General features: G+C 45.6%; 1 long non-coding RNA gene across 11 annotated transcripts in view; it reads right to left on the reverse strand.

Annotated features, from left to right (window-relative positions):
* The window catches only part of LOC106037673 (uncharacterized), a 231,787-nt gene that overhangs the window by 5,116 nt on the left and 203,319 nt on the right, over positions 1 to 23,352 (reverse strand). For 7 of the 11 annotated variants that reach the window (XR_010834215.1, XR_010834220.1, XR_010834212.1 and 4 more), the window contains 4 exons: positions 21,730 to 22,410; positions 21,204 to 21,379; positions 20,295 to 20,542; positions 1,882 to 3,268 (listed from right to left, as the gene is read on the reverse strand). This is a non-coding gene — a long non-coding RNA (uncharacterized lncRNA). The remainder of the gene's footprint in view (positions 1 to 1,881; positions 3,269 to 20,294; positions 20,543 to 21,203; positions 21,380 to 21,729; positions 22,411 to 23,352) is intronic. The other 4 variants (XR_010834210.1, XR_010834213.1, XR_010834221.1 and 1 more) reach the window with 4 other exon arrangements.

A 23,352-nucleotide genomic window follows, 5' to 3' on the forward strand; every position in this document is an offset into this window, starting at 1 on the left:
GGCAGAGAAACATCTGTTTATATACCCACTTATACACCCAGGCAGCACATGGAGGAGCAGTCCCAGACCTTGCAGATATGCAGGAGAGGAGAGCTCCCGTCCTGACTCTCCTCCTACATGCTCTTCATGTAGTCCGGGTGGCTCTGGGGCCATGTGTCAGTGAGAAGCTATTGCTGTGACACCTTGTGAGTGCAATGAGTAAGGATGCTGGTGCCTTCGGCAGAGATCATCTCCGGTTTAATTTATGAGCCGCACTTTGTGTGTATCAAGCTATGGCCAGATATAATGTAATCCCATCACCGTGCGTGTGCTGAGCACAGCTGTCAATCAAAGGTGATTTGCATCAGTACGTTTTCATATAAATATGTATGCTCTCTCGCTAACATTATTATTATTTATTATTTGTGTTACAGTCGTGCCTCGAGGCTTCGGCAGGGACCAGGGCCCGGTTGTGCTGGGTGTTGCACACACAGCGAGAGGCAGACCCTGCTCTGCACAGCTTCCAGACCAAACACATTGCAACAGGCACGGTCTGGTGTGCCTAGGAGAAAAAAATATGTATTTTTGAAGTAGGAAGTGCTGGATCTAGCAAACCAGCAGCAGAGCTAGGAGTAGACCTGGGCTCCTGGTGACTTCTTTCTTAACACTCTTCCCATTAGATTTCTCCAGAATAACAACAACAAAAAAATTGCAACTTTGCAGCTTTGACTTCTTTTTAGGGAGAAAACGGATAAGATATTTTACAAGGTGGAAATTCCCTCCTTTGGCTCACCAGGAATGGAGCTCCTTGCTCTAGCCTATGCGAATTTACCCTAGGCCTCGCACCATGTAATGTGAGATTTCTTCTCCTCCCAGAGTCCTGCCCACAAGGATCACCTGAATGCCGGAGGCTCTTCAGTTCCTGTAAAAGGGCACTGGCTGGGGCATCTCTGGCAGGGGTCTGGGAGGTGGGGTGGCACAGACACAGGAGGAGATGTGAGATACGAGGTTATGAGGAGATAGGAGATATGAAGAGATACGAGATATGAGGAGATATGAGATATGAGGATGCACAAAAGGAGACAAAGGGGAGCAGCAGATACAGGAGGGGGCATGTGGAAGGGGACAGTGTTGGAGACAGGGCTGGGAACATGTCCTGGAGGGAGGTGCTCCATGCTGGGAGTACCTTGGGGGGACTGTGACCGTGGGGGACCAACACTGGAGCAGGGACAACCCAAGGGACCCTGGCACACAGAGGACCCAGGCTGGAGCAGGAAATGAGTGAGGAGGAAGGAGAAGGGGAAGAAAAGAGCAAGAAACCAGGAATGGCAGCAAGAAACAATCACGTACTGACCCAGCCTCCTGTAAAAACAGGGTAGGGGAGTGCTGGTGGGAGAGAAGTATTGGACTGAAGCTGAGCCTGGGGAAGAGGGAGGAAAGGGACTTCCCTCGGTGTTTAATTATTTAAGTCTTCTTTGTTTTCCAACACACAAATCAGTAAATAAAGGTTTATGTTAATTGGAAATAAATCAAATTCAGTGAAATTCCCTGAACTGAGACTGTTTTGCCCACAGCAGACACATATGAAAAAATTGAAGGTTTCTTAGCTCAGAGGGTTATAAGAAAAAGCTTTAGAATCATCAAAAAAATGCTTAAAACCAGAAGCAGAGCTCAAAAAGCCCACAGTACTTTTCTTGTTGTAAATCTGTGTGTAGCCACTGATTGTGCAAGAGCAAACACCAGCAGATGATGATGGAGGTCGTGCACTACTGTTGGCCCTGGAGCCCAGGCTTACATCTAACATGTTGGTGTGACTGGTGGAACATAGAGTATATTAAGACAGACAGCTTTCCTTTTTATCAGTCTTCATGAACCAGCTTAAAATAAATCAGGTACTATTACACGTCCTCTTGTTCTCATCCCCTTTGCCAATCAGGATAGCCAGTGACCAGGTTTGCCAAGAGACAAAATGCTGTCAGACTCAAAAGCAGTAGGTCCCACCCATTGCACACTGGTCCCTCTGCACATACATAGACTAATCTGCACAGGTCAGCTGCACGTGTAACAATTCCATACCACAGTCACAATAACTCTACAGAAAGGCAGTAGACAGTCACCCAAAGCACGGGGCGGCTGGCTGTCCAGATCTATTCAGCTGGGTCTTCTGATGAAATTCAGGGCACCTCTTTAGCCAGTCAAGCATCTTTCAGACAACAAAATTTCTCTTTGTTTTGACTGAGACTAGCTCCCCTTCTTCTGGGTGTGCTGAGAGTAACTATGCTTGTCCATCCTAATCATCTTGCAGACTCTAACCTGAGCCTAAAGATGACCTGCTGGCCATACAAAACTACATTTAAGTCCCATATATTCTTGTACCAGCACCCTGGGAAGAAACAGATCTCATGGTCCAGCAGTGAACCAGCCAGTGAAATTTAATAGCAGTGATGGCAGTCAGATTTAAGTAACATTTATGAAATCTATAGTACTGGACTCTCCAAAATGACTTGAAGAGCAAGACACCATACAATGTAATTAAGCACAGGCAGCAGTGTGCTTTCTGGGCTTGTGAACACCGCTGCAAATCTGTATTCACTTTAATGTGAACAGCAGTTGCCTTGAACTTGCTGCTGATGATACGAAAATACCATTGTCACTAATCAAGGCTGCTTATAATGTAACAGGCACCCAACCTTATTTTAATGGGGCTGCTGTCTGAGTTTCAGCATCCTGCAGGAATCAGGTAGGAGATGAATGGAATTTGCGAGATGAATCTAAGTTTCATTTATACGTGCTGACCTTGTTCAACTGACTTCTCATGTTTTCGCCAAAGCAATGTCAAAAGATGCATGCCTGTGTATTGAAGGACCCTGAAGCGATGGCTCTGCCTAAGGTCTTGGGTGGGTTTGTGGCAGAGGTGAGTGAGTGCTGTGCTGAGCATGCATCTCCTCCCATCTTCATGCAATAGCCTTTTCCTTCTTGTGCCCCGTGCTGTCAGCACTCCCATCCCATCCACCACACATCCTTGTATGTAAAGGCTCAAATGCACCACGGGGCAAGAAAACAGTCTCTGATTAAGGTTTAAATGAATCATAAACATAAGTGGTTGAGAAGAGGATGGAGGAGAAAGGGTGAAAATGTGTATTAATTTTTCCAGTCTTCCTTAACTGTTTTGTTTTCCTGTCGGATAAAAGGCACTCGGAGGTAGAGGGGTGGATGTCACAAAGCTGTCATCAGGCTGTTTTCCACACTTATTTTTCTGAAATTTGAAATGACACTGAAAGTTGAAAATCTGAAAAAGAAAAAAAAAAAAGAATTCTTCACAGAGCTATCTGTACACCTCTGTCACAATCTTAAAAGGAGAGATATATTTTTAACAGCCTCAGGGGAAAAAACATGTTAGGAAAGTTCAGAAAAGCCTGAGTGCTGTTACAACCCAAAAATGCTTCTAATCACTGAAGGCATTGCCTTTTTAACCTTCTTAGCTGACTCTAACACTCTCCCCAGCTCTGAGTAACATCTTGCTCCACCAGCACAGCAGCCTGTCTCTACAAGCAGACCCAGGGATGTAACCTCACAGGCAATGGGTGCACTTTTGAAGCTGTAAGTCATCAGTCCTATGTGGAGCCAGCCTCTAAAGGCTCTGTTCAAGCTCGGTTATCTAATGCAATGGTTTTCAACTTATTCAACACTGCTAATGGCTTATGGACTGTGTCAAAGGGAAACACAGAAGGTAAAGAAAAGTCACTCTAATATCTCTAAACCTAAGTGTTTGACAAAGGGATCTGTACTACTACCAGGCAATTTTTCAAGGTCCACAAATAGGATTGAAAACCATGGCGAGGTACTTTAGTCTGCACTGAAGTATCTGTATTAGTCTGCCCTTCTGAGATGCTGAGTGCTAGCTGCTGACTGCTTCAGTATGACCAAAGGGTCTTTGCCCTTCTGCACCTCCCCAAAGGCCTAAGTGTCAGAGCTAACTTACCAAGTTAGTAAGGAGTGATGGAAAATATAACACGGAAGATTAGCACTTAATTTTTACCTTCTTTTTTTTCTTTAGTTTTGGTCTTTACACTGTTTTATTTATTTATTTTTAAAGTGTCCTCTCTTTTCTTTGGAGCCCCCTTGTCTATTCACTGAGTCTGTTTCCACTGTTGAACCTATCATGTCCTACTAGCAAAAAAAACTACTGAAATTATTTACTGGTGAGAAAGCATGGTTTTGTTTTAAATGTTATTATAAAAACTGGTAAATCTAAATCCCCAAAAATTATGAGTACAAATGCCAGCAAATCAAACTAATTTTACATTGTTGAGTTTCTAACAACCTCCCCACAAAATAACTCCCACAAAACTCAAAAGCTCTTACCTTTATTTTTTTCTTTCATATTTCTCACTACTCATTCATATTTCACACTACTCATTCAACCATTCCTACTTTTTTTTTCCCTGGGTGGAGGAGGGGTGCTTTAAAAAAACTGGTCTTTTCATAGAGGTGATCGTAGGGACACAAGAAACATACATTTATGTTCCACTTTCATCAATCATCCTATTATTATGTACTACTCCACCATGAAGTTAGTTGCATGCTTAGCTTCCTGCAAGTATAGTGGGATCTTCCACTTTTATATAGTATGTAACTGAGCTTATAGGGGCAGGAAATATCTGCTCCCCACATCTGTACGGTGCTGGATACACTGAAGAACTCTTCTTGGTTGGCCACTCGCTACAGGTGGCTACTGTCTTCATCATTAATAATAGAAAACAATAACTCAGCTGGAACATAAGGGTTTCCTTCATTTACTGGATTATTTTTCCCTGAAAATATTAAAGAAAATTATCACAGAATCACAGAATGATTTGGGTTGGAAGGGACCTTAAAGCCTATCCAGTTCCAGCCCCCTGCCATGGGCAGGGACACCTCCCACCAGCCCAGGCTGCCCAAAGCCCCATCCAGCCTGGCCTTGAGCACCCCCAGGGATGGGGCACCCACAGCTTCTCTGGGCAGCCTGTGCCAGTGCCTCACCACCCTCTGAGTAAAGAATTTCTTCCTTATATCTAATCTAAAACTCCCCTCTTTTAGTTTAAAGCCATTACCACTTGACCTGTTGCTACTCTCCCTGACCAAGAGTCCCTCCCTAGCTTTCCTGTAGCCCCCTTTAGGTACTGGAAGGCAGCTATAAGGTCTCCCCGGAGCCTTCTTCTCTTCTTCAGGCTGAACAACCCCAACTCCCTCAGCCTGTCCTCATAAGAGAGGTGCTCCAGCCCTCTGATCATCCTCATGGCCCTCCTCTGGACTCACTCCTTAAAATTATGTTTTATGAAAATTATTTTATTTTTAAAACAGGTGCATATTATGCAATCTCTGAAGTGCATAAATTGGGTGGGAGGAGAATTTTAAAAAGAGACATTTAGCCTAAGTTATTGTGTCTTCCAGGTCCCCCTTGTAGCATTCATGGGCTTCTCTGATAGTTTAACTGTATGTGAATTTATATATCTGTTGTTAGGTGGGCAAATTCAAGAAATTAGTGGGGATTAGGAGTCTGCAAAATAAAGAAATTAGAGTCCCAAATACCCTTTTATACGGAACTGCAATCAAAACTTAAATGCACTCATCTTCGTCCTCCCCCCCCCCCCCCCCCCCCCCCCCCCCCCCGCCTTTGAGAGCTCAGCAGAGCTAGAAGTACTTGGCTTTAAAGATCATTTCCAGCAAGGCTGTAAGAGAGCTCAGGTCCCAAAAGATGAAGGATTTTTTTTTTCTCAGATCTTCCAAGCAAAATTCTAGGTTAATAGCGCTGTCTTCACTCTTTCTTCATCATATACCTGTTTAAAAGGTACAAACATCTTCCAATATGCCAGCCTGACAGAGCTCAGATGGGGGAAGATCAATACATTATGGCCTTGGTAAGTGATTGCCTTTATGGCTTCAGCTGCTTTAGGATTTGCTCTGTCTCATGTACATCAGACACAGAAGCAATAACAGTGTTGCCTTAACTGGCTGCTTTTGTGTTTAAAGGAATGATTTCTTGGGCTCGTGCACTTGCACGCCATCTCACTGAGACCCCTCGCTAGATTTCATCACACAATCCCAGCTCTCCCAGTTCACAGGGCCGTGAAATAGCCCAAGAAAAAGCAGGACACACGTTTGGCTTATGAACTTGTGCTCGTTCATGCTGGCAGGATGACAACCACATCGTGGGCTCCGCAGGGCCAGCCAGAGCTGGTCACGTAGCCCGGCTGCCCTCCAGGGGCATGGCCCAGCCCAGGGGCTCTGCATTGAGTTTAGGTTATCTGCTTAGCCCTTAACTGATGCTTGCAGCCTGTTGAAGCCAAAGGGCACAAAATGCTGGCCTGAATACCCTTTGGAAGGTGAACGGTGACCCGGAGCCCCAGTGCCCCCAAGTAAAAAGCAAATACAAAAGGAGACTTTCTCTGTCAGTAAACAAAACAAAGAGGGATGATTTTTAAACCTTTTGGCATGTCTGGGTGTCTTTACCACCACTGATGAAGAATAAACAATGCAATTATTAATTATTGATGATCACTAATAAGAATGATGATTACCATCATCATGATGCGGTCTCGCCATTCCTGCCACCTCTCTAATCAGTGTGATCTTGCTGCTATTATACATAATTGCGATATTCCAAGTCAGGGCAGGCGAGGAAGCAACCTTTCAGTGTAAATACTAAATACTTAGCATAACAAGAGTGAGAGCTCCCCGGCTCGGAGCAGAGCTAAGCGAAGTCGCGGGCTTCCATTCTTTTTAATTTACCATCTGTTCTGTATGACACAGCCTGCGTCTCTTTAGGGTTTAGTACCCATTTATTATCCGAAAGCCACCTCTGCCTGCTATTAAAATCACGTTGGAGTGATTTAGAGAGGGAATCCGTCCATTTGCCCAAGTGGAAAGATGTGCCATCAGCATAAACCTAAACGCTGCAGCCCTTCCCGGGCTCCCGGACCAAAAGCTGGCTCACCAGCAGCACACGCGCCTCTGGTCTGCACTCTCCTCCCAGCAGAGCCAGTTACTGTGGTCCCCTTCCCTTGTATTACACACACATGCCACACACACGCTTTTCCATCGTGCCGTTTCCTCCCTGTCTCTGTCACACACGTGAGGGACCTGGGTCCCACCCCACTGCTAGCCCATCTCCTCTTTCCTTTTAGCCTCAGCCTCTCATTATCCTTCCCTGCTCCGTTCCCTTTGCTCACTCACTTTTTCGTATACCTCGCAGTGTCTGTGCATGCTCCTTCCCCCTTCGTGTCCCAACACACGCCTTGTTCCCACATCCTGTTACTCAGCCTTACCCACTCTGCTCCTTTCCAGCTCTTTCGGTCTTCACCGTTATTTAATAAAACACAGCGCAGATAAAGATAATTGCCGTCGTTTCCTCAGGCCCCTGGGACATCTCAGAAATCTCCCGCAGGTACCCAGACAAGCGTCTCACCCTAATAGTGAATGACTGCTAAACTAAGACATAGATTTCCAACGGTCTCCACAAATTGAACCCAACAATGCCACCTCCACCTCCATCTCTGCCGTCCATGGCTTTAGCCACTTCCAATTAACTGAGCAGCCCAGAGCTTTCCTTGGGGACCCAGGACAAACAGGATCCGGGTGGAAAACAAGCCGAGGAAAGCAACACAATTAAATGCAAGGCAGCTTGGCTCCAGCGCCTGGGGCAGGTCTGCCGGGGAGGATGGGGACCCCAGGGGAACCCACAGCCTGGAGCTCGGTCCCTGCGGAGCCCTTAGGGGGGATGCAGGTGGCAAAGCACAGCAGAAAGAGGTAGTAGCGCCCATCTCTGCCTACCCGCGTGACTACCAAGGGGAGAACTTTCTGAGCACTAAATATTTAGGATCTCAGTTGGTTTGCTGAGACAACAGCCATTTTGTTCTCAAGCTTGCTACGGGAGAGAGACGTGCTACGTTTTCCCACGCAGGGTGGAAGATGAATATATTCATTGCCCCAACTTAAAACAGTTTAATGAAAACTCCAGCATCACTGATGTGTCCTTGCTAGCTGTTATTTTTCCTTTACCTGCTAGACTACAGTGGGGGAAGGGAGGAGGAGAGGAGAAAGAAGACAAGGGGAAAATGACTATGTTCTCACCAGAAATTCTGAATTGATTCAAAATGAATTCCTCCCCTCTATTTTGAATCAATGCTTCAAAATCAGAAACTCAATTTTTGTTTTAGCCTCAAATGCCTTTCCCCCCTCCACCAAACAGGTTACAGTATATGTTCAGATTTTTATTTTTATTTTTTTTTAAAAAGGAACAATACCCTGAAAATGAAATGACAGGTTAGACTTTTTAGTATTTCATTTAGAAATGGTGATTTGACATGGGAGTTACAATTCAGTACTTTCCTCAGGGGGTGAGCATGTGATTCCTAGAGGGCTGATGGAAAGCGGGTATGCTGAAGTACCAGGGCTTCTCAAGAAGTAGGTCACTTGTCTCTGCCATCCTGTTTGCTTGGACAGACTGAAGCTGAACAGCTATTTGCCTGCATGGGGGGCAAAAGGGTAGGAGGCATCCCAGGCACAGTTTGCTTCACACTGGCTAGCCTCAGCTAAGAGCTGTGCCTGTGAACTGCAGAAGATGAGAGGAGAGGAAACAGTGCCATGAGATGGTTAAGGGCTCCATCTGATTTCAGTATAAGCCTGGAGCTGCTGGAAGACGAGTGCAGTGCGAACAGCGTATCACCCTGACCTGTCCTACCCATCTTGTGAACAGAGCAGCCCTCCCACTCACCACAGCTAATCCCACAAGGTCTGCGTGAGCAATTGCAGCACAAAACTGCCCTGTGGATAGATCAAAGCACATTTGTGGCTGCTGGAGAGAGAGACACCTGAAAGAGCAGAGCCGATCCCGTGTCAGTTCTGCCACATGTGTCCAGACAGAGCTCGCCTGCTGGGAGAGCCAGAAGTTGCTGCAGGCCAGTCCGGTGGTGCATTAGCAGAGATGTGTGTGCATAGGGGAAGCTGTATAGAGCTAAGTTTAGCTCTAGTCAACACCATCAGTCTTTCACTTTCATGAGCACTAAAATTGACTGAAACTCACTCAAAATATGTATTTTAAAAAATGGGAAAGGAAAAGAAAATGTCCGGTTCCTGTAAGATGATCAATAACAGCCAGAGCTGGAGATGACTTTTTCAGCCACAGAGAAACAACTGTTATTGTTGAATTGCTCGGGAACTTTGCCAGTGGACAAAGATAAACTAATAATGTCAAGGAGAAGAGGGGTGAGATTGCTGAAACCTTAGCTACGGTAAGAGGGTTGATGGAAACACTTTCAAGGGGCATGTGGCAGGCCTCACAGAAAGCAATCAACTCAAAGCAGGCACCAGGGAAAGCTGGGGGTGGGAGAGCACGCACCTATGGCACCGCCGCACTGCTGCTGCTGCCCGAGCAGGAGGGGCTTGGGACAGTGCATCCCCCTGCTGCAGGTGCTAAGCCACAGGACAGAGGGGCAGGCGTCTTCGTGCAATATTTCCTTTTCCTCAGCCTGGCTGCTTCTGTCCCCAAGCAGGTGTGGAGCCCAGAAAGGTGGGAGGGGAGAGGCAGGGCAGGGTGAGAGCACGGGACACCCACGGAGCAGCCCTGCAGCCCCCCCAGCTAATTGCCCTCCGTTGCCAGACCCGATTCAGACACGTAGTGCTTAATGCTGCAGAGTGGACGCTGCCAAGGCTTCACTTCTGCAGCTGCGTCCCCCGTTCCCGTGGCTCTGCAGTAATCAATTGTGAGCCTATGCATCACCCAGAGCATGCAGCCCTGGTGGATATATCCACCTCGTGGCATCGCACCAAGGGGACTTTTCTCTGGCTGCCAGAGAGCCACCCCTTAAAGGGGGTCCATGGGTTCTTCCAGGGTGGTTTACAGTGGCTTCTAGGTTGCTGGCTGTAATAGTTTTGACTGTGAAGGGCCCCAGGGAAAACTCGGGCAGTCACAGGGTCGTAGTTCCCTGAGTTTTCGCCATTTCATCCTAGACAAACAGTAAATCTCATTCCCTAAAATAAAGCACTTTGTATTTTACAAAGGATTGCAACGAGGGCTTTTTCTCACAAGACCCTGTTATTCCTACAACATCAGCCCCATGACACCAAGGCATGAATTTGGGCCATGGTGTCCACTGACAATAAATGGAAAGGCCCTGGAGAGACTCCAATTCGTGTTTGTGAGAGATAGGCTGTTCTGTCTAATCCTGACCTTTTCAAAGTTTCCAAATACTCACTTCCATTGCTAAAGAAAAATCACTGCACATTTTCTTTCTTTCCTTTTTTTCTTTTTTTTTTTTAACTTTTGCCCAAAATTTCCCAGAATTCAAGGGATGACAGCCCCAAACTCAAAGCAGCCACTTCTCTGTGTGATGCCACGGGGGGGGAGAGCTGAGCCATGGCCTGTCAGTGTGGAGGGCACAGAGCCTGCTAGAGCAGGAGTCAAAACCAAAGCCCAGGGGTCCTGATTTCCAGGGCTGCCTTCTGACTAAAAAATGATGTTTCCTAGCAGCTCATGCCTCCATCAACACCAGTGGGGTAATTATCCCTGCTTCACTTTCATATCCTTTTAACTCACTGTATCACAGGGTGCTCAACAAAGATGGCTGGTATTTTTACCCCTCTGTTGCGGAAGGGGAAACTGAGGCATGGAGGAAAGTGAAGTGAGTTATTCATCAGACAAGTGTGATACCTGCAACCAAACTGTGAGCTTTCGACAGCTGAAGATCCTTCAGGTCTCAGGGTCAGCAAACAGTTGAGCTGCTTCTGTCTGGTGCTAGTTTTATGAATGTGTGTGTGGTCTCCTGCAGTGTTGAGGGCCCTGCAGCCCACATTGATTTATGTCATGTATTTAGGTGTCACGCATTTGAAATGGAAGAACTCGGATCCCACAAAGATAGGCAGAGCCTTAGGTTGTCACACCTCTGGTAGGCACTAGGGCACGGTGACTTGGCAAGCTTCCCATCAAAGCCTTGGCCCTGTCAAGCAAACCTTTTAGTTAAGAAGTTCTTCCTATGGCCTACTCTGTCCTCAGCCTCTCTGAGGACAGGGAGGCTTCCAGTGTGCTGGTGCCTGCTTCAGAAATAACACCTCATCCCTGGTGCACCTGCTCAGTACCCACAGACCAAAGAAATGCCACCAGAAGCACCTGGTGCTGCACAGGCAGGAGCCCACATTTCCAGGAGAGCCCAAGCCCCGTGCTCCCCTCCCTCCCCATGTTTGTGTTGCTCTTTAAATGGCTTTGTTTTGCTTAAGCATCCCTTTTAAAGCAATGTTTAGCTTCCAGTTGGAATGAGCTCCAGGAAGCATGGCCAGGGCCCTGCCTGGAACAACGGTCTGTAATTTACGGTGAGTTATGTTTCAATTACCTCGGTGTTATAGCGTCTTGGTGAGGGCAGGCATTATGTCATGTCAGGGATACGGGCGAGGGAGAAAATACAGACGCTCCCATTACAGCCAGTGATGGAGCAGTTTTAATAATACTGCGGGAAAAAAATAAAGAGAAGGGGAGCGCAAATGACTTTCCAGCCATACCATTACTGCACATTAGTAACACAGCGCAGGCAGGGAGAGAGAGGGAGAGCGAAGTGGGGAAAGGAGAGGCACAGCTGAGCGATGGGGAAGAGGGAAGGGGAGATGGAGGGGGTAGAGAGAAGGAAAAATAGTGAGAGGGAGGGAGGGAGGAGCAGGGAGGGAATGAAGGGCACCAGAGGAGAAGGAAAGAGAAGGCAAAGGAGATGGGTGAGAGATGCAAAAGGAGAGGTGCCAAGAGAGAGGGAACTACATGTGGACGTGGGTTGCCCCAGCCCCACATCTCCCCATCCCCACCACCCATGTCCCCTGCGCCTCCCCAGGCTTGGTTCACTGGCTGGCTGCAGGTAACAGCAAGGCAGGCGAGGAGCCACGGGAAAAGGGGAGAGGACAGATCATTATTAGGCTTTTGTGAACGATATTGCCTTGTTGCTGGAACAAAGCACTCGATTTCCAATAATAACAATCTACCTTTTTTTTTTTTTTTAATCAAATTTCCTTTGTCATTGTGGCTTTCTTTAATTTCATTTCAGCAGGGTAAGTCTCACTTCCAGCTTGCTGCCTCGATCGCCTGCTTTCCCTTACGCTCAGTCACTCCTGCCCATGTGCTCCCGCTTGCTCTCTCCTTCTTTATTTTCTTGACGTAAATGGCAGTCATTGCTCAGAGAATGTGCTGGGTGAGCCTGCTTTGTAATTCAAACCTTTTATTCAGGTTACCATTATGTACTAAAGAGGAAAATATGTATTGGCTAAACAGCATCCTTACGGATTGTCCCCAGGCTGGGAGGGAAGGCTTGGGCATCGGTCCTCACGTGGACCTGCTGCTCATCGCCTGCCAGGGAACGTGGCTCATCCTCACTGCCACCTGCCTTCCCACTGTGAAGAGAAAGCCCACAGCTCGGAGATGTTTGTGCCTTTCAGTACCATCTTATTCTACCAATGCAATGCCATAAAGCCACGGCAGATGTTAGGCAGGGGTTTCCCACCATCACAAATAGCTTCACATTGCTATACCAGTAAAAATAAAAGCCGTCTCCCTGTCTCTTAAATGTAGGGCTTCCAGAATGAATGCTGTATTAGAGGATAGCGGGGATAATATTGCCATGTTTCAGGCTGTGCACCTGCAAGCCTTTCAGTACCATATATCTGTACAGCACCAGTGGATGCAGCTCTGTAAATGCAACCTGAACCAGGCACTGGCAAATATTGCCATTTCTCAACTGCATACAATGAGGAGTGCATGCCTGCCTTATGCCCATTATTGGAAAACAGGACACCACCTGATTTGGCTTAAAAACAAAAGAACATGCACAAGCAATCCCCTCTACAGTGCAAAGCCTGCAAAAACAGTTCCTCCATCAACATGCTCTTGTTATTAGTTAATTCGCACTATATGCACTGTGTGACATTTGGCATTTTTGCCACACAGGTACAAAGACCCCGAAGTTTGGGTTAGCCTACTACTGAACCACACTGCAGGCTTCCCAGCCCTGCAGTACAGCAACTATTGACAGCTGAGAGCTACAGTTTCCAGAGTGGTACCTCTTTCTGATGCTTACAGGCTTCATTTGCTGCATGAAAGCAGTGGGGTAGTTGTGCCTCCTCCCTGAAGGCATAAAGATAATGCATGTAATACAGTCTGGAAGATCTTAGAGGCAGAGGAATGCTACCAGAAATGTAAAGTGAAGACTGTCTCAAAGCATTCTCCAGTCACTGGATCATCCCAGTTTCAAAGGAGGATGCACACACCAAAGGAAATGATTAAGGGTGGCCTGAGTTCCATATGAAAAAGCTCACCTTTTCTGCTTGTCCCCAGGTGGAGTGGATGACTTTCTGGTCTAACTCACAGTTGTCTGCCTGGACTCTGCAAGAATATTTCTATTTTGTCCCTGGACCTCCTTGTAAAGGAGATCATGGTCTGCCTTATATCGTATGAGGTGTAACCAGGAATTTGTTGTTCACGTATAGAGTCTTTTCGCCTCAGGGCAAACACAAACTTACATGGCAAATGCAACTAACGTGCATTATAAACAGGTGATATTTCTGTTTGCAAGTGGAAATTAACTTATCTATTTATTTATTTGGCCTCTTGGGCATACCTCTGCACAGACAGGTAGGATTCAGTTGCATGCAGAAAAGAGAGACTTCATCCAAGCAGTCCTGCCCAAGCCTCTCATTAGTCTTGTGGCAGATTCTTAGCAGTGATAGTCTCTGAAAATCTCTTTCCTCCCTCCATTTCTGAGCTCACAGATGTTAAACACAGGTGATGCAGATCTGATGGTCCTGTAATTCCAGCTTCTCCTCATTTCAAGATGCTAAATCACATTTAAAGATGTTAACAATACACCAAATACCCTCAGCATACGACATCTCTGTGTAAGCGATCATTGGAGCTGTCACAGGGATATTATTAATTTGCCAAGGAGAAGAAACACATTCTTCCTGGTTCTGAATGGAAGGGGAGGTGCCTGCATGGCAGCTTCTCAAACAGGAGGTGGGCCAGGCTTTAGAAAATGTTGAGGGTCCCCACCTAGAAAAACTTTTTTCTTTTTTTAAAATTATTATTATTTTAGGAAGCATGGGTTGAGCAATCCACCTATATTGTCTATTGGTTTTCCTCTGTTGTGATTAGTCATTAAAGTCATATCACAGCCCGGTCCTTGTTTTTAAACACAGCACAGTGAATAGCATCTTTTCCTGCTTAAATTTCCATATGATTTTTCTTTTTAACCTAAAACACGAAGTGCCTGTGGAATATGCGAATATGCCTTTGGGATAATCACAAGTAAACACATGGGTAGCAGCATGTTTGCAAACAGCTAACATTCTGAGACACCAGCCAACAGAGAAGCAGGTTTTGTGGCACTAGATGAAATTCAGCAGAGATTTACTGGGCAGTTGGGGATACAGTTTCATTCCTCTGCACACAAGGGAGAACTCGCCATGGGTATTTTGGGAGGCCTCTCTGTCTCAGGCTCAGCAGAAGAATTCTGAGTTCCTGTTTCCTACTGCTGTCAATAATGATATTCCCTCACTGCTACAACTTGCTGTCCACTTGGCTGCCTGTGGTATCGCTTGGAGACTACAGGTTCAAGAGCTTGCACAGTAATTGGGTCGGAGAGCCTCCTGAGAGGTGCCTGGCTGTGTTTCTCCTCATCCCAGTCACCATTTTAACCGAAATCCAATGAACACAAGGAAAACATGGCAAGTTAAATAGCCAGGCTTCTGGCATACTTTTGAAAATTTGGGAAATGATGCAAGGCACAAAATTCTCTTCTTTGAGAGATTTAGGAGAGCAGATCCTAAATGTCGTTCTGCAGCACAGCACTTCCCAGTCCTTCTGGTTCGTATAATAGGATGTATTAGGATCCAGTTACAAGACAAACTCCACTAGGGAGTGGAAGTGTGAAGCTTAATACAGTATCACAGAAATGGAAAGCTTCTTTAATAGTACAGAAGGGACTTGTGCTTGAAAGCATTTAACAGAGCCTTGGTAAGTAAACTGTAGTAATTGAACTAGCAGAGGCATTTAGCTTGAATACTGTGTATATGTATAACAAAATCAAATAAGCACCAGGAAGAACTATTCTTCAAAGGGATGATTTGAAATGCTTCTATTCCCTTTCCAGACTAAGAGCATTTATTTGTTTTGGCCTGCACATTTCATTGTGCCATGTAACTACGATGACTCCTGGTTTGTGAGCACACAAAGATTTAAACCACAGTGCATTAATGTCAAGCTTCATATCTGCAGCTATTTCTAGTCCACCAGGGAATGCAACCCTTCAGCTCCAGAACTTCAAACTGAAAACTCAGCAGATCATAGTATCCTCTGGGATTAGTCCTCCCACGTGCCTCTCTTGCTTCCATCTCTCTGCTTTCCTTGAGGTTCACATTATCTGGAGAGAAACAAGGGTGCTAAAAGGCATGGGAGTGGAGATAAATAACAAGCATGAGAATTCTCTCAAAGAAAGACATTTCACTTTGGTTAGCTGTATGTCAGAACAAGCAGTCCAGAAAGAGAAAAAGAGAGGCAGAAAGGGAGGAAATTTCATGAAAATACAAGCTTTAAGGAACAGACCTCTATACCCAACAAAACTGTAGTATTGAATACAAGAGGTTTTCAAAGGTCTTAATAATATTTGGTCAAAAAACACCCATTGGAATTGTTTATATTATTCTTGAATTGAACCCTAGGATTTTCACTAAATAAACTTTAAGTTGGAAATGGAGGCAAAAAGCAGTGTTGTTCCTTGAATACTGCTGCAGGACCTTATAGAAGCTGAGATTTGAAAACATGTAAGTCTGTTCTCCACTGGGAAGATGGTCTTGCATAGAGATGAGTCCTAAGATGATGGTCCCAAGAACTAGACTTGCCACTGTGCAACCATATTGAATTCTAACTGAATAAGGTTTAAGTAAAATGTTTTAACTTCACCGTTTGAAGTGGAAAGTAGAGATCCAGTCTGAAATTTTAGAGAGAAGATTTTCCTTTTGTTAGAAAATCTTGTCCATTTTTGGGTTCACCTTTACATGGTAAACTGTGGTGAACAGGAACTCACTAGGCAGGAGTTTCGTTTAACCTGTTTGGGCACCTTTGATAGTGAGAAGAATTCCAGTTCCTGAATTTTCATCTGAACATGAGGAAAATGGATGAAATTGCCCACAAGGAGGAAAAGAACACTTCAAAAAGTTTGGGCCCAGATTTTTATGATACTGGAAAGATCCTGAGAAATGATTAGAAGACAAGACGGGAAGAGGATAAAAACAAAGAAAAGAAGTAAAATAGGCAACAGAGAAGGCAAAGGGATCAACGTGATGCAATGATGGAGGCTCACTGAGAAGAGTAGACTTAAGGAAAGTGATCAGTTGCAACCCATTTTGGAGGCAGGGAACACAAGAGTCAAAGGACTAAAGAGACAGCCTGTGTTGTGGCTTTATCAGACCTTCCGATGCTGTAAGATGTTTCTTATCAGCTGGGAAAGGCACATCTTCAGAACTGTACAGCAATCCTAGTTTTTGCAAAAAATCGTGTTCCAGAAAATATGTGCTACCAAGGAGCAAGGCTTCTGCCTGGAGAGCAGTGTCATAGCTGAATCAGAGACCGCTGAGCTGAGGACAGGGCACCAACTTTGAGTCCCTGTATTAAGCAAACTAATAAGGAAGAATCCAGCTTTGACTACGACATACTGAAATATTCTTATACAGGTATGTGCAACAAAACAGCATGATGGGAGAAAAAGGAACGGAAAGTCATTATTGTATACAGCTTCTGCACTCCCCCACTCAGCAAGGCATGCAGCGATTTGGAAAAATTAGGATCTGACTGTTCTTTCTCTCTTCTTAGTGAATTTTCTCACCTCCACTGTCCCAGCCCACCACCCACCTTCCGAGAAAGCCAAAGCTCCAGTCATTTTTTGTAATGTTTAATTCTTACTTGAAGAGCTTTTGTTACCAGGTTTAAGGAAAACAAAGAATGCTAAACAACTTAAACAGCCAACATCTGACAAACAGCAAATAATCAAAGCACTCAATTCACACATAAATGAGGCCAGGGATTGCCTATTATTCTGTCTTTGCACACTACCCAGAAAACAGGCAGAGGGGGGTGCATTCTTGGTCAATCCCTAGGCACTGTCATAATAAACATGATTAATAGGCTATAATTTACCTGCACAAATAATTCAATGAACAAATACAAACAACAAACAAATTTAGGCAGCCGTGATCAGATCTTGAGCAGAATAAAGCAAATTCACTAAATAAATTGGTATCAACTAGTCCTAGTAATTGCATTCCATCTCCCAGAATGGCTCGTGTATTACTTACGGAGCCCAGAAGCCTACCAAGCATTTTACAGGCTAACTCCATTCTGTGACTACTAGAGTGGATTCACTGCCTACACCCAAACGGATTTGCATTGACATTTTTATGGGGTTTTCTAGCTTCGCAAGTATTTTCTAAGGGATGGAGTCTAAAATATCTTTGGTCCTCCCATAATATTCCTGATTAAGTAACAGGATCAGATTAGGTTTTGTATTCTTTCAGCCACAGAAACTACTTACTGGGGCATTAAAACAGAAGCTCCTGGAGAAACAGGTCATAGATAAGCCCTCAGGACTGTGCTAGCTTTCCTTGTTATTTGTTCTCCCCATGTTTTGATTGTCCTGGGTTTTAAGCCTGATTTACACCTTAGCCGAGACCCTGGAGGTCTGTACTAGCTCTGACCAGCTCTGAGAGAGGCGACTACCTCTCCTCTGCATACCAGAGCTCTGGTCTGCTTTGTAACTCCCAAGAAGAGCTCTCAATCTTTGAAAGAAATGCTGAATTTACCTTTCCTGGCCCACACATCCTCCCTCCTGCTGCCTGAGCCAGGCAGCAGTGCTGAGTGTGGTGGGTAAGCCTGGCTTCCACGACAAGGTAAGATAAATGGAGAAACATGTGCTGCAAGAGATGTTTATTGAGTGAGATGCTAAATGAATAACCCAATCAATGCTGTAATATTTAATTCAATACAAACTTCAGATTGAGAGTGTTCCCCATTTATTTTGTGCTGTCACAGAAATTGTCGTTCGTTAGAGCAGGGCGCTATCATTAAGGAGAAGAGGTTTCCAGCAGGAAGGGGCTGCCTCCAGGCTTGGCGATGGGTACAGACTTTGTGTGATTGCGTGTGACCGAGAGTTTAGTACCATCCTTCCCCAATAGGAGCTTTAGGGAAGGCAGGAGACCTTGTGCCACTCTCGCCTGTAATGCTCCCACACTTTGTATTGCCTTGCAACAGCCTAACATTTTCTGCATGTGGCAAGGAGCCCTTTGCAGCTGTGTCTATGCCCTGGACTATTTGGACATGTCAACCATGAGTTTAAACCACCCTATTCTCTCCTTCTGGGCTCCCAGTCCCCTGCTGGGACACTGCCACCGCTCATGTTCTCAGCAGAGGGCTGCAGCCTGGGGTAGGGGAGGTAAGTGAGGAGCTGTGACATTGTCCTGAGAACGCAGGCACTGCCAGCTATGCAGCAAAAGGAGCAAGAGGAGCCTGCAAAACTCTTCCTGGGTGAAGTCCTAGACTGCAGACCTGCCCTCACCATGTCAACGCACACATCTCAGTACTGTGAGGGAAAGGCAGCAAGGTCAGCCGCAGCGTGCCAGCACACCCTGCTTGCACTTGGACTAGGCTGCAGGCAGCCCTGCCTGCTGGCACACCGTCCCGCCTCACCACCAGCGCAAAGTGCTCACCCCCTAACACACGTGTGTGTAGGGATGGCATGGCAGGGGTTGCCAGCTGGCAGGACGCCCTTTGCTTGTGACAGGTGGCATGTTGTCTCTACATCATCCCGGCCATCCTTATTCAGTGCACCTGGCACCCTGTCCCCCACATTTATAGCTGCCACTCTCATAGATCTCAAACCATCTGGTACAGCTCTGACTTGCCCTGTGCTCAATGGGCTTTCCTGTCCTTAACACTCAAACGAGCCGTGCTTGCAGCTCCTTCCCTGTCCCGTGCTGCCTCTGCTTATTTTTATTCTCCCTGGCTTCTGTCACTGGCCAGTTTGTGCCATGATCCAGGAAGATGTTTAAAGCATAGCTTGGCATCGCTGAAGCCCCATTCTTTGAACTAGTCTATTCTCTTTTTCCTGAGGATTCACATGAAAGCAGCCCCAGGTAGCTCGATATTGATTTCCACACGGGTGTTTGAGGAACTCTTTCATTCCAGCAGGTTGAATACCTTCAGTGGGTGTTCTTCAAAGCCAACTTCACTTTTGAATTGATCCCAGTTAGCTTATTCATTCCCTCCTCAAAGTCCTTCATTCTCTCTTCTGTCTCTCTCTTTGCTCTCTCAGGCAAGTCCTTAATTATCCCCCCGTGTTACTCAGGTGAAGAAGCTGAAAGCTGTGCTTAACATGTCCTCTTATTACCCACAGAGGACTAATGAAAGAAGGACTGATTTAGTGAGTCTGGATGCACATGTGTTTGCATGCTTATTTAGTCCTTTCAGTTCCTCCCTCGCAAAGGAAACCAGATCCTGCTGGCCCTTGGTGATGGGTAGCTGACATGGGCACAGAGTATATTTCTGTCAAGCTTCAAGTGCTCTGAAGGTTTCTAATTCAAGGTAATTTACGAGGAACCATTTTGAAAGGAGAGCGCAAAACCTCCATATTAATTGGGGGTGATCTAGGAGGCAAAGCATCTGTCAATGCAGAGATAACAATGTATGAATACAAACAGAAACAACCCCCTGCTCCCCTTTTCTATCTAATCTAGCCATCCATTCATCGATCCTAATCCTACCTCCTCTTCTCCCTTCCCTTCTTTTCACGGCTGCGAGAATTCATGTTTCATCCCCATTTCAAAGGCTCATGAGTAACCAGAACTTTGTCGGCATCTTCATTTTAAACAGAAAAAAACAAACAGCACCCCCTCAGCCCCCCTTCTCCCAGTCTGTTCCTGCCAGAAACATAGCAACCAGCATGCACGGCTTTCTGCAGGCAGCCTAGTTTGCATTTAATTAGTTCTGTGATATCCTAAACTTCTTTCAACCTCCGCCCCCAGAACATCATTGTAGAAATCCTCACTCGGGGAATGGCATGATAGAGCTGTCAAAAACCCAGCATCTGTGCCAGGAAGTGTTTAGAGCACTTGGGTTCCTGAATCGGGACACAACTTGCCCGGAATAGACTCTGCTACCAGGAAATTGAGTCAATATAACGCTCTGCAGAGGAACAAAGATAGGAAATCTAAACCCAGCTATACAAATGGTGACAAACAAGGCAGAGATGTGATGTTACCTGCTCGCAGAGCATCTGGCTGGCATACCAGTATCCACACCAGGACAGGCGGCCCATCTCCCCTGCTGGGAGGAGACAAGGGTTTTCCAAGGTGAGGAGGAATCTGGTGGGACAATTAGTCCTGATGCCCAGCATCTTCTTTTTACAGCCATGCCTCTGTGTGCCAGCTGTGAGCAGGACCTCATGAGTCTCGCTGCAACAGGGCTTCTATTTTCATTGATCATCATTAGGCACACATTCCAAGGGCACTGAGTGGAAAAGAAAGAGTAATTTTACTCTAGAGGGAAGGGGCTTGTATGGACCTTTGTGAACACTACATAGGCTGTCCTTGTCAAGTGAGAGTGCTCAGGACCCTGATCAATTGCCCTTCCCACTTCACCTTGCAGAAACCACCGCCTCCAGCCCCTTGCAATTCCTGACAGCTCCATGAGCTCCTTCCCAGTCCTGGACCCTGACTCCAAGGCTTCTGCTTGGACACTGCACCAGACGTTACCAAAAATGACAATGAGATCAGTGTGTGGCTGAGCTGTGCTGGCTACTGGGGAACCTTGTCCTTTCTGTTGGACCTTTGCAGTCCTGAATTTCCACCCACAGATCAATCTTTCCCTCTCCCTCCTCCTCCTAGACAACAGGGAGGACAGAGAGTGAAGTCAGAACACAGTGTCTGTCCCAGTGACCGTCTTAGGCAGCTGATGGGATAGTCATTGTTTCTCCCCTGAGCAAAGCCTCCCTTTTCTATCCGTTTACCCCTAACCCGTAAGTGACAAGTGCCAGCCACAAGAAAGCTTCCCACACTTGCCTGCATTTCTGCTAGCCACAGCAAACCCAAAAACTGGAAAGCAAGCAGAGCTAGAGCAGGCAAGAGCTAAAGCAGGAGTCGATATTTTTAATCACTGTCAGCCCACTAACCCCCTTTGATGCTTCCACCAGTCTTGCAATCGGCAAGAGCACTGCTGACAACGGTACCAGCACGGAGTGATGGGTCCTTCTCCTGCAGGTGAGCGGTGCAGCCGAGCTTCTTGCTCCGACCAGGCTCAGCCTCTCTGCAGGGGAGGCAGCTGCATTCACCACCAGGACCCTGCGAACTGAAGCACAGAAAACATTCACCTCGTTCGGCAGTTCCTCCCCCCCATCCCCTGCCACTCTGCTGCTGTTAAACTCACTGCAGCCTCAGCCGCTTTATCATCTCATTTGCTTTCTGATCTGACACCAGTCTGCCATGCAGCTGATCAAAGGCAGAAACCAGAGTGCAGCCAGGCTGAGCAGCCCCAGAATTCAAACAAACATGTCACTTCCCATCTCTACATGTTAGACAACTTCACTTCTTTCTGTTACTGCCTCTTTTAATCTCTCCCTCCACACACATATACACACACACACCCCTTTGCTTTCTCTTCATCCTCTACATTCATTTCCCGAGCACATATGCTGTCACCTTTTCCCCTTCTTTTCTTGATCTTTCCTGTCACTTTCCCCTCCTTCACCCTTTCCTCCAAGATCCATCTTCAGGACTGCTCTCAATCCTTCCTCCTCTTCCTGGTGTTTACACACTTTTTTACTTCATAGCTTCACTTTCTGCCTCTTCCTCACTCTTTTTGGAGACTCTCCATTGTTGCACAAAAGTGAAGTCACTTCTGGGGGAGCAGAAATAAAGTGCCAGAAGGGATACCTTTTTCTGCAAAGCTGTGGGTAGGCTATTATTAGAATCAATATTATCTATAGATGTCCCTTGAATCAGCAAACAACCTCCTGCCACGAAGTCTTTAATGGATCAGAAGCCTTTCAACACTTGGAAATCCAATGTAGGGAAGAAAGAAATTCAGAGGTCCATTCCTGCAAGGAAGGAAGGGAAGAAAGAGAGAGATAGAAGGAGGCAAATAGAAAAGAGAAGGGGGGGGAGGGGTAGAGAAAAAGAGAAGTGCAAAGAAAAAGGTATTTTGGACTTTTAGGAAAGGTGGGAATGACAGGCAGTAAATACAAAAATTCAAATAGATATATATATATTTTTAATTTTATAACATTGCTGAATTTCATTTTACTGTAATCCTCAAATAATACTTGCATCTCAGGCTGAACTAGTGATCCTTGGAATCCCTCTGGTAATTCTTTCCATCACCTGTAACACAGGGCTACAGATTACTCCTAATGCTGGATTTGGGTCCACGCTTAAATATTTCTGTCTGGAACTAGCTATTGCTCTAGATTGGGAAGGAGACCAGTCCAGAACTGTTTAGGTCAGAAAATGAGCATTGAGTCTGATTGCTCATGGCACAAGGCTTTTGTATCTGATGGCAGACAGACTGCATACGTTATAAAAAGACATAGGAATCACATGTGAGACAGAAGAGGAAATTTTACCTCCCCTTCCCTCTCCATTAGGGCTCAGACCAAGCCTCGAGAGTTGGAAACAATGTTCCAAGCCTCAAACTAATCTGCAAAATTTGTATCAAGATATGAACATCTCTAAGGTCTTCAAGCAGGCATTTTGGTCTACACCCAGCTTGATTAAAGTATTCCTGGATTCAATTAACTGAAATATAATGAGATTATTTCACAACATGCAATCTGATTTTTTTTTTTTTTTGGTTACAGTGAAGTGAATGAGCAGTGATTACAGGGCTTAATACAGCAGGCCTTGCTGTACTGAAATCAAAAAGTGACATGAAATTAGGTCAAATTAGCCAGAACTTCCTGGGGAAAGCTGGGAGTGGGGGAAAATACCTCTGCTTTTTCTTCTTAAGTTTATTTTTCATTAGATAATTCTAGAAAATGTATTCTGTGACACATTAGATAATGCAAGAAGAAACAGTTTAAATGAAAGACATGTCATTTTCATAAAAATAAAGCACACATTGAAACAAGAGTTACATACATACACACAAAATCCTTTCTCCATGATTTTCTCTAATAGAAAAAATCTTTCAAAAATGAGGACTCCAGTTCCAGTTGCACATCAAACCCATATTTCAAAAATCTGAATCCTGGGTGTTGAGGACCATAGCTTTTATTTTGTGAGAGTGAGGCAGCTACACACCTGTGTGACGGCTGGCATGGAAGA

The sequence above is a fragment of the Anser cygnoides genome, chromosome 1 (genome assembly GCF_040182565.1).
Source record: "Anser cygnoides isolate HZ-2024a breed goose chromosome 1, Taihu_goose_T2T_genome, whole genome shotgun sequence".
Lineage (NCBI taxonomy): Eukaryota > Metazoa > Chordata > Aves > Anseriformes > Anatidae > Anser > Anser cygnoides.